The sequence below is a fragment of the Sciurus vulgaris genome, assembly GCF_902686455.1.
Source record: "Sciurus vulgaris genome assembly, chromosome: 12".
NCBI lineage: Eukaryota > Metazoa > Chordata > Mammalia > Rodentia > Sciuridae > Sciurus > Sciurus vulgaris.
Window position 1 is genome coordinate 91,511,422 of NC_136473.1, and position 11,651 is coordinate 91,523,072.

Sequence of the window (11,651 nt, forward strand, 5' to 3'; positions counted from 1 at the left end):
TTATATTTTCGTCCCTTGGCCTGGATTTATATTCCACTTGTCTAAATTCTAAAATTCATCACTGTTTTATTTTTTATTTATTTATTTATTTATTTATTTGGTACTATAGATTGAAACTATGGGCACTTAACTACTGAGCCATATCCCAGAACTTTATTATTTTTTTAATAGAGTCTCAATCAGTTATTTAGGGTGTTGCTAAGTTGCTGAGGCTGGTCTTGAACTTGCAATCCCCCTGCCTCAGTCTTTCAAGTCACTGGGATTAGAGGCCTGCACTGCACCATCACATCTGGCTCTGTCACTGTTTTCTATAAAGTAACATAAGTTACTGTTTTCGCAATCAAGACAACTGTATTAATTTCCTTTTGTTGCTTCAAAAAATAAATAAATTACACAAAGATGTTGGGTTAAAAACAGTAGAAATTGTTTTCTCACTCATTGTTCTTTTTAAATTTTTTTATTTATTTTTTAATTTTTTACAAACTGCATTTTGATTCATTGTACACAAATGGGGTACGTCATTTCGTTTCTATGGCTGTACATGATGTAGATTCATACCATTCATGTAATCATACATGTACATAGGGTGATGATGTCTGTCTCATTCCACCATTTTTCATACTCCCCTCCCTCTCATTTCCTTCTGCATAATCTAAAGTTCCTCCATTCTTCTCTCACCCCATCCCCCACCTCCATCATATATCATTCTCCACTTAACAGGAAGAAAATTTGACCTTTGGTTTTTTGGGATTGGCAAATTAAGACAACTCTAAGATTTCATCTAACTCCAATTAGAATGGCTATTATCAAGCACACAAACAATAATAAATGTTGGCATGGATGTGGGGGAAAAGGCACACTTTTACATTGCTGGTGAAGTTGCAAATTGGTGCAGTCACTCTGGAAAGCAGTGTAGAGAATCCTCAGAATACTTGGAATGAACCCACCTTTTGAACCAGTTATCCCACTCCTCCATTTATACCCAAAGGACTTAAAATCAGCACACTACAGTAACACAGTCACATCAATGTTTATAGCAGCTTAGTTCTCATAGTTCTTGAGACTCTGAGTTTGAAATGAATCTTACAGGGCTACATTCAAGGTTTCAGAAGGGCTCCTTCCATCAGAAGCCTCCCAGAGAGGATTTCTTTCACATTTTCCTGATTCTGTGGTGGCCTTCATTTCTTAGCTTGCGTCTCATCCCTCCAGATTCTGCCTTCCTTGTAAGGAAATTTGTGACTACATTCAGGACACAGCCAAATAGCCAGGATAAAATATTCCTAAGATTTTCTATCATATCTACAGTTCTGTTTTCTGTGTAAGTAACATTCATGGATTCCAGAGATTAGAAGCTGGATATCCTTAAAAATGTCTGTTGCTTAGATATCCTACCCCTCAAACTGCGCTCCATGTTGATAATCATAAATATAAATAGCTTTGATCCATTAAAATAAAGGTTTAATACAAAGATTAAGTATTAAATATATATTTCTACATTATGAACAAATATTTTAAGCATAATTTGTTAGAAAAATATAAACAATTCCCTATATTACTGTTACTACTATTATTTTTAACTATTACTGTGATTAGTATTAAGGAATCCTTTAGACTATCAACAAGAAAAGTAGCAAAACTATCGTTTACTTAGTCTCTTTGTAAAGTGCAAAAGGTTAAAATTATCTTTCATAATTTATCTCTATTAAATGGGTCTAGGATGCAACATTTTGTTTTTATTGTAAACAAATGGGATACATGTTGTTTCTCTGTTTGTTCCAATTTCTAAAAACCAAAGGACAAATGATCTCACTGATAATAGGATGCAACATTTTTATAGCCAGTCAAAATGAGATACTGCTCATCACCCAGATCTTCAGGTGATCTCAATTACCTATTTGTGTCTTCTTGATTTAGAGAAGTTATTTGACCAAAATCCATTTTATTGAAATAAGAAACATGAAAAATTGAATCCTAAAGATTTTTTCAAAATATTTCATTATAATCTATTTGAATAGAAATATAAGTTATCTATTATTCTTAAAACATAGACAAAGAATAAATACAGTTTTGCTATATTTGGAATCCCAAATTTAAAGATTTCTCTTTATATTTATTTTCTATTTCAAATCTCTGGACTTGTGTCAAATTTCTATATAGTTTCCTCCTCCCTCACATTATTTAATATGAAATTCAGTGTATATATGTTACTGGAAATGATAGATTGGGGTTTTGGTCCAGTTATCTTGCACAGAACTACTGTAAAAGCTGGACAAATATTAAAATACTTCTTTTATTAGTGAAACTATGAATGGTCAAGGCAGAGAAAAAATATGAAAATCTGTGAATTTCTCTTGACTCTCTTCTGATAGTTTAGAGTTATTGAATCTCCAGTGTTTTCAACTAAGTGCAGCAATGACAGAAAAGGAAGAGAGAACACTCTTCAACTTCAAGAAAAGTCATTACCAGAAGTACCTTAAATAACTTCCCCTCAAATCCCATTGAACACAACCTTTCATGGAGAAGAGGTTGGGAATTTAGTATGAAGAACATGGACTACTAGGTTAATCATGATTCACACCCCAGGGAAGGGCTCATTGAATCTTGAACAAAATTGTGAATTTTCTTGTAGACAAAGTAGGATGGTAGGCAATTTATTTGGCTAAGAGCATATAGATAGTGATTTTCTCCAATACTTTAATGTTTTGAGTTTGTATAGAATTGGTCCAGGGAAATACATAATAAAGTTTGTATTTTCTGAAAATTCAAATATTTTAGCTATGTTTTTACATCTATATGTATCTATACCTACAGAAATAGAATATAATGCTTATAAGTTGAACATCTAGAAACAATTATTTTAAAGACAGCAAGAAGAAAATGGTATCAATATTGTGTAGTGTTATGATTTTAGGCAAGAAAAATGAAAACTAAACAAAATGGACAGAAGTTGATAACATCATTTATTTTTGATAATTACATTATATGCTAAAATATTGAGCATTAATAATTCAAATTCATTTTAATTTTATCATATATAAGTAATTTGACTAGGCATCTAAATAAAAATAACTAATGGAAAAACAAATGCTTACACAAAGGAAGTTAAAATACCTCAGTTCCTTTATCCATTCATCTGTTGAAGGGCATCTAGGTTGTCATTACCCAGTATACATGTATGATTACATGAATGGTATGAATCTACATCATGCACAACCATAGAAACGAAAAGATGTATCCCATTTGTGTACAAAGAATCAAAATGCAATCTGTAAAAATAAAAAAAAAATTTAAATGAAAAAAAAATACCACTTCCTTGAAAGTCAAAATTTACCAAAATTCATACAAGAAGAGATAGCTCATGTGAACTAGTCTTCTAGCTATGCCAGAAACCTAATAAAAAAAGAAAGCACAAAAAGTTTGGCAACACATAATGCTAGCAAGGGTATACAGAAACCCATTAGTAATAAATAAAAATATATTATAATTTGTAAGCACTAACTAGAATATACTTACTAAAGTATACCAAAAATAAATCAGAATTATTTTAGAGAAAGTTATATCAAATTCAAAATTCCTATTTTCTTTTACTAAAAGTATTAACTTCTATGAAAGTTTCTACAGCTACAGTCGAATATAAAAATAAAGTTTTATGCAGTGAAATTGTATAGCAGTGTGTCTTTATAACACAGACAATATAACTGTTTACAACAATATATCAGTTTATAACAATATAAACTGATATATATTTATATAGACACCTAACACAGAATATTATACAGTTGTTACATTTTATGTGCTAGACCTCTATAAAAAATATGGGGATTTTTTTGATATATTTTGGTGATGAAAATAAACACATAAAATTTTAAGGAAATATGATTGTCGTTTGTATTGTGTTTGTGTTTATTTCATTTAAAATTTCTCATGTTTTGTGATTGCACCTAAAGATACATTAAGGTTTTAATGAATAGGATCATATTTCTGCTGTACTTGTATTGCCTAGATAAATGACTTGCATATAATATCAACAATTATTTTTAAGTTTTATTATTTTGTTTATCCACTTGAAATATCAAATAAAAATTAGGAATACAGTGCAGTTTAATGTTAGGGCAACTTTTTAAATTGATGTACATCATTTTACCTTGCTCAATCTCAACTTAATTTTATGCACAAGTGATTGTTGCCCTAAGCATTTGTTCAATAAAATAAATACTTTACACATCACAAGTCACCATTGCATGAATAATTTTTATATCATACAGATATTATCTAAAAATAGTGAAAAAAGTATAATGCATGTTATATCAACAAACTCTATACCAGTTTCAAACTATAATTTTTTTAACATCATTTTGGGGACAAGTTTATCAAAATTTGTTTTCTAATGTGTTTTTCTTGAAATTATTACCCTTACTTGTTACAATAATGTGTCTTTATTTTTTAGCAAAATGCTACTATGCACCATTTTTTCAAATGCCAAGATATTGTGATGGGAACTAACATGACAGGAGTAGTTCATTTGTTTGATAGTATCAATAAGCTCAATGGGTTCAACTGAATTTTATTTCCATTTTACCATTTTTATTTGTGTATATAAAACTGCATATCTTTGCCTCTCATGGCTGAGTTAAAATTTGTGTTTTTTTATCATAATTTGAAATTTTAAATTACTTGTAGTCACATGAGGTTTGAATTCACAGTATAATTCTTTTTGGCATGTTAATCTCTTTGTAGTTCAATTGTATTCTTGAATAGTAATAGCCTTTGAAACTGAATAAATGAAAATAAATGCTATATAATATTTTTTACAAAGTGCTGTTGAACCAGACAAAATTAAGCTAAACCAACCTCCTTACTCGAACTGAGTTTGCTCCAAAGGGCCTCCACATAGAGTGATCTACAGCTTAGCTTAATGTGCAAGTAGAATGTAATCAAACAAAAGTATGCTCTTTGAGCTAAGCAACTGAGTTTCAGTCAATCACAACAGTCAACCCTTCAGCCAATTTGCTAAAGCTGGTAAATAAAGGCCAATAAGTCAACTGCCAAAGTGAGCCAGTCAGGAAATTTCTCTCTTTTTTCCTGTATTTCTGGTTATAAAGGTAGCTCACAAGATAGTAAGAGGGGCCTTCAGAAACTGATTCTGGAAACATTTTTTTCCTTACTCAAATATTTAACTTTGTTAAATTAAACCAGTCTCCCTTTCTATTTTAATACCCTTTGCTTGCAGTGTCATTAAAGGGTTAGTTTTGTGATGTAAACATTTCTACATCTATGAAAATGAAACCAAACATTGGACACAAAGATCTTGCCAACAATATTTTCAGTCAGCATTTTATTATCAACTTGAATTTACTGAATAATTTTTATATGTTTTCAAAAACATAATTGTTGCTGCACATTTACGGCAAAAGAATTAAAATATAGATGAAGTTGAAATATGCAAAATTACCTCTTCTTTATATTTAATCTATAAAATTACTATCATTTATCCCCTTATCTGTAGATGTAGTGTTTGTTATTCCTTCTTTTTTATTTTAAAATTACCTCAAAGAATTGAAAGCTTAGAACTAATGTAAATTAAGCTATATACTAAGCTTTTGTGACTTACATAATTTCCCCCAAAACACAGGTAAGTAATTAGAATAATTATCAAGATTCAAAGTAAGCTGTTCATTGTAAGCTAACACACACACACACATATATATACATAATACATATTTTATTTATATATTTATAAAATATATAATTTTTGATACAGAGATTGAACCCAGGGTAATTAACCACTAAGTCATCCCCATCCTAATTTTAATTTCTACTTTGAGGCTGGCTTTGAACTTGTGATCCTCCCATCTCATCCTCCAGAGCCTCTGGAATTACAGATCTATCTGTGACACTGGGTCTGACCTAACATACACTTTCTTAAAATGATATCAGGTCAACATGATTCTGATTCTTGGATCAAGGCAAACCTGACTTTTTAAAAGTCAATTCCACGAGTCTCATATACTTGTTTATTTTTTAAAATATGTCACACGTGCATGAAAAATATATTATCTTTATTGTCTTTACCAAATTGACTGAATATAAACTTTGAAATTTGGGATTGTTGTAGAAATAATTACAGATAAGTTGTAAGTCATTTCTTTCTTTTTCTTTTTCTTTTTCTTTTATTTTGTTTGTTCTTTTTTAGATATACAAGACAGTAAAGTGTATTTTGACAAATTATCCATACATGGAGTGTAACTTACTGTAGTTAGAATCCCATTCTTGTGGTTGTACTTGATGTGGAATTTTACTAGTTGTTTATTCATATATGAACATAGAAAAGTTATGTTCAATTAATCCTACTACTTTTCTTATTCCCTTCTCTCCTTCCCTCCCTTCCTTTTGTCTAATCCAATGATCTTTCTACACTTAACTCTTCTGCCCCTCATTGTGTGTTGGCATTCACATATCAGACAGAACATTTGACCTTAGGATTTTGGGGGCTGGCTTATTTCACTTAGCATGATAGTCTTTAGTTCCATCCACCTGCTGGCAAATGCCATAATTCCATTCTTCTTTGTGGCACAGTAATATTCTATTGTGTGTGTGTGTGTATGTGTGTGTGTTGTGTGTGTGTGTGTGTGTGTGTGTATACTGCATTTTTTTGTCCATTCATCTGTTGAAAGGCACCTACATACCTACATTGGTTCCATAGCTTTCATATTGTGAATTGAGTTGCTATAAACATTGATGTGACTGTGTAACTGTAGTATGCTAATTTTAAGTCCTTTGTGTATATACCAAGGAATGGGATAAGTAGGTCAAAAGGTGATTCCATTCCAAGTTTTCTTAGGAATCTCCATATTGTTTTCCAGAGTGGTTTGCAGTCCTACCAGAAATTTATTTTTACTTGTATTCTTGATAATTGCCATTTTACTGGAGTGAGATTGAATCTCAGTATGGTTTTAATTTGCATTTCTCTAATTGCTAGAGATGTTAAACATTTTTTCATAGTTTTGTTGACTAACTGTGTTTCTTCTGTGAGTGACTATTCAGTTCCTTTGCCATTTATTGATTGGGTTATTTGACTTTTGGTGTTAAGTTTTTTGAGTTCTTTGTATATCCTGAATATTAATGCTCTATCTGTGGTGCAGGTGGCAAAGATTGTCTCCCATTCTGTAGGCTCTTTTTTCACATTCTTGATTGTTTCCTTTTCTGTTAAGAAACTTTTTAGTGTGTAATCATCCCATTTATTGATTCTTGATTTTACTACTTATGTTAGAAGTCTTATTGAGGAAGTAGGTTCCTAAGATGGCATGATGGAGAGTTGGGCCTACATTTTCTTCCTGTAAGAACAGGGTGTCTGGTCTAACGCCTGGGTCATTGATTCACTTTGAGTTTTGTACAGGTTGAGAGATAAGAATTCAATTTCATTCTACTACATATGAGTTTCCAGTTTTTCTACCACCATTTGTTGTACAAGCTATCTTTTCTCCGATGTATGTTTATGGAGTCTTTGTCTAGTATATGTTAAATGTATATATGTGAGTTTGTCCTTGTGTCTTCTATTCTATTCCATTGGTCTTCATGTCTGTTTTGGTGCTTGGCATGCCATTTTTGTTACTATAGCTCTGTAATGTAATTTAAAGTCCAGTATTTTGATGACTCCTGCTTCACTTTTCTCACTAATAATTGCTTTTTCTTTTCTGTGCTTCTTATCATTCATGTATATCTTATAATATGGTGAAGATTTTTTAGTCATTGTCTCATAAACATTTAAAAAATAATAATCATCCTTTTCTTTTTACATATTAGATTATTTCTTACTGCTGTTCATCTAAATATTACCCTACTTACATTCCAATTTTCCTTAAGTTTGTTACCCATTGTTGATTTATATATATATGTGAAATTCTATTGATATTTGAAATTTCTCTTACTTTACTATTTAATATTAGAAATTTTAGCTTCATAAGTATTTTCAAATTTCTTTGAAAGTTCATTATCAAATGTACATTAGGTACATTACCTTAAAAAGAACAAATAAATAATAACATGTAAATAATCACTAAGGTAGTTTGTGTTTAAATAAAATAGTCATAGTTTAGTTTGTGTATTAGTTTGTTGGAAAAAAATAAACTGACATATCACAGGTATTGAAACTCAATAAAATTTTATTCTGTATTTACTCAGTTTTAGCAAAGCTATTTACAGGGGACTACAACAAATATTCTCTCTGTTTAAGGTATTATAAGTAAAAACATTACATTATGAATTATGATAGCATACAACTACTAAATATACTATCAGTATGTAGTCATTGAATATTCAGTCAAATTAGATACTTTATTTTACCAAAGACAAATGTTTTTTCAAATAAATGAATAATAGTACAGTAATAATTATAAAGGTCATGACTATTATAGTGTATGGAGAGATTAGAATAAGAACATGCATGACAGAGAAATGAATATGGATTGACAATATTCCTGGTCCACAGTTTAAACACAAAATAAAGATTAATTTTATAGGACATGGACAGTGAAGACTTTTGCCAATAAAATTAGATAGATAAAATTAGCCTTTTCTGTAGTTTTGGGTTTTGACCAATTCCCCATGAATATATTATATTTTACAGGTCCAGCTAAAATTTTAGCTCATAATTTAAGCTAACCATCAATTGTGCATGTTTATCTTTTTTTTTTTTTGAGAACATAGCAAACTTATTCATGTTTTACTGAAATAAAACTATTGGATAAGTATATAAAGACTTAAATATCTTATTTAACATATGTGTACATAGGAACATATTTTTATATGTACTCTTCAACTCATTGTAAAATATTTATTATTTTTTCAGATACTCTGGTTCAAAAGACCAGCTGTGTTTTACTATTTTAGGTATCACTATATTATTATCTATTATTTTTTAATATCTAAAATTATCTACATTAAATCTTTTCCTCTACATATTCTTCTTAAATAGGACAGTTGCTATATACTTCTACTGCTTTGTTGCAATATAAGAATATAAGAATAATTATTATATTTCCTATAGTATAATATGAAGCCATATCACAATGGGATGCAGCAATTTTAGAAAATTACTACAGTAATTTTACTCTGGATAAAATTAGTTGTGTTAGGTTACTAATATTTACAAGCATTAATCACACACTTCCCTTATTTTAAAGTAGTTTATTCAATTATGCTTTTGTACAAATCCTTCCAGTACTTTTAAATTCCCTAGACGTAAAATGGCATTTAATAATATTTTGGTTAAGCAAATTAATAATATGCTTTCCCCAATATAAGATCATTTCAAAGCACTAATCTGAACTTATAATCACAAGGTATACTGTCAATAGAGGTGAGACCCAATTGCCAGTAAGGGCATGAAGATTTAAGCTGCAGACTAGTCTAATTGACTTAAGAGGAACAGTGAATAGACACAGAGTATAACTTGCAAAAAGGATATATTTTTGAAATCACAAGAACAATTCACTGGTGTTATCAATTTATAATTTAAAAAAATTTTCCTATGTTTGGCTTTCAGTCATTTATAACAATTATCATATTTATTTGTATAGTTTTCTCTTCAAACTGAGTCATATTAAGTTGCTTATTGACAGTGGAGTAAGATGGGGTGAGTTATATTTAAGAGTTTAAAAATTTATGTTATCTAACTATGATAGTCTAGTATATCTACATACTTAGTAGAAGTACTTCAATAAAAACCCCAAACCTTATTGAACAACCCCAAAACATCTATAATGAAAATTTTGGAATGCTTTCTTACTTTATATTCTCTTACTTTATGGTACATCTATTAACTATTTTATCAGTAAATATGTAATCAAAGAAGGTGAACCAGTAAGATACTCTCTTGAAGGATGAATCATAGGGAGCTGGCTGACACAACTGTAGAACTAAAGAAACCCAAATTATATAAAGGAAAGATTCCTGGAAAGAAAATATGCCAAGTAGGCTGGAATTCCATTGATGGCGCCCAAAGTTGTTGTCCACTGGTGGAATTTTCTTCTTTTTATGTGTTGACAAAAATTTAGCATGGTTTATAAAACCTTTCACATGATTCAGTTAAGCACATTCAGAAAAATTTTCTTAAACACAACTAAAATTTGAACTCTATATATTATTTTCATAGCAGCACTTAGATTATTCAGCTGGGGAAAACAATCTAAACAAATTGACTATTAAAATCCATATGTTTATCCATTAGTTTCTTCATATTACTATAATCCTAAAATGCAAAATTCTGTTTTTATTTGGCTTATTAATGCAATTATTTTTCAAATATTTTATAATATCTCAATAAACATCATATGGATATGCCATTATTTGGTTAATCATTTGTTTCATATTGTACCAAAGTAGTTTTTAATTTTTCATTATCAGAAAAAACAACCTGATACAGTATGCTGAATATATTTTTATATAAAACATTATCAGCTTTCTCATTCATCAATAAAATATGAATCTAGAATGGCATTATGGGGCAAGGATTATGGGCATGTTAATTTTGTATTTCATATTGTTGCTATTAATTTTGAATATATATTCAATATTCTGTAGAAACTCAAGACTTTCTTTTCTCCACATTTGTCTCTTTTCTTAAGATTGTTTAGGGGCAGGGCTGTAAGAGAAGAATGGAGGAACTTTGGATTGTGTAGCAGGAAATAAGGGGGGAGGAGGAAGAGGAGGAAAAATAGTGGAATGAGACAGACATCATTACCTTATGTGCATGTATGATTACACAAACGGTGTGAATCCACACCATATAAATGAAAAGTTGTATCCCATTTGTGTATAATGAATCAAAATTTAGTCTATCAAAATAGAATTAAAAAAAATATATATCCTACAGCAAAGGCTAAAGTTATATGCTCTATTAGGCTAAAGAGTACAATTTTGTTTGGGAAGATCTAAGTAGGTATAACCTTTTATATATATTGGACTGTTAAAAGATTTGTTCTTCTGTGATCTCTGTACTTTTGTTGTTCTTGGTGATTTGTATTTTTCTTTTTCTTCTTTGAACCACAAAGAAGCAAAGTAAGTATTGCAGAAAATTAACTGAAGGATCACATTTTGTTGCTCTAACTTTTAGGATGTGAAAGAGTGGAAAAGTCCTGAAGTCATTTAATTATAAATACAAATTGTAAATAAGCATGTAGAAAAAGTATTTGCATTAGTAATCAAATGAAATAAAGATGATGAAACACAAAGATATCCTTACAGGTAAAATTACTAGTATCACAAGGGATGAGCTTGGAGTCCAGGTTGTGCATTGCTAATACATTGCTAATATGAGTGAATATTGATAAACCATTGCAGAAACTATTTAGTAAACATCACTAATATTGAACTACCTGTGGCCTATGATATAACAATTTCATTTTTAGGTATATATTAAACTGAACTCTTTGGACATATATATATTAGAAGACATATGCAAGAATATGCATGATGATAATATTTCCAACAACTACAAAGTTCAAAAACAGACAAAACTAAAGACCAGTTTTAGAGATGCATACTTAAGTGAATTAACCCTAAAAGTAAAAAAGCATAGTCAACATAAATTAGTATAATAGTTAATTTAGTAAGGAAAGAATATTGCTAGGAGGAAACAAATGGAAATTCTT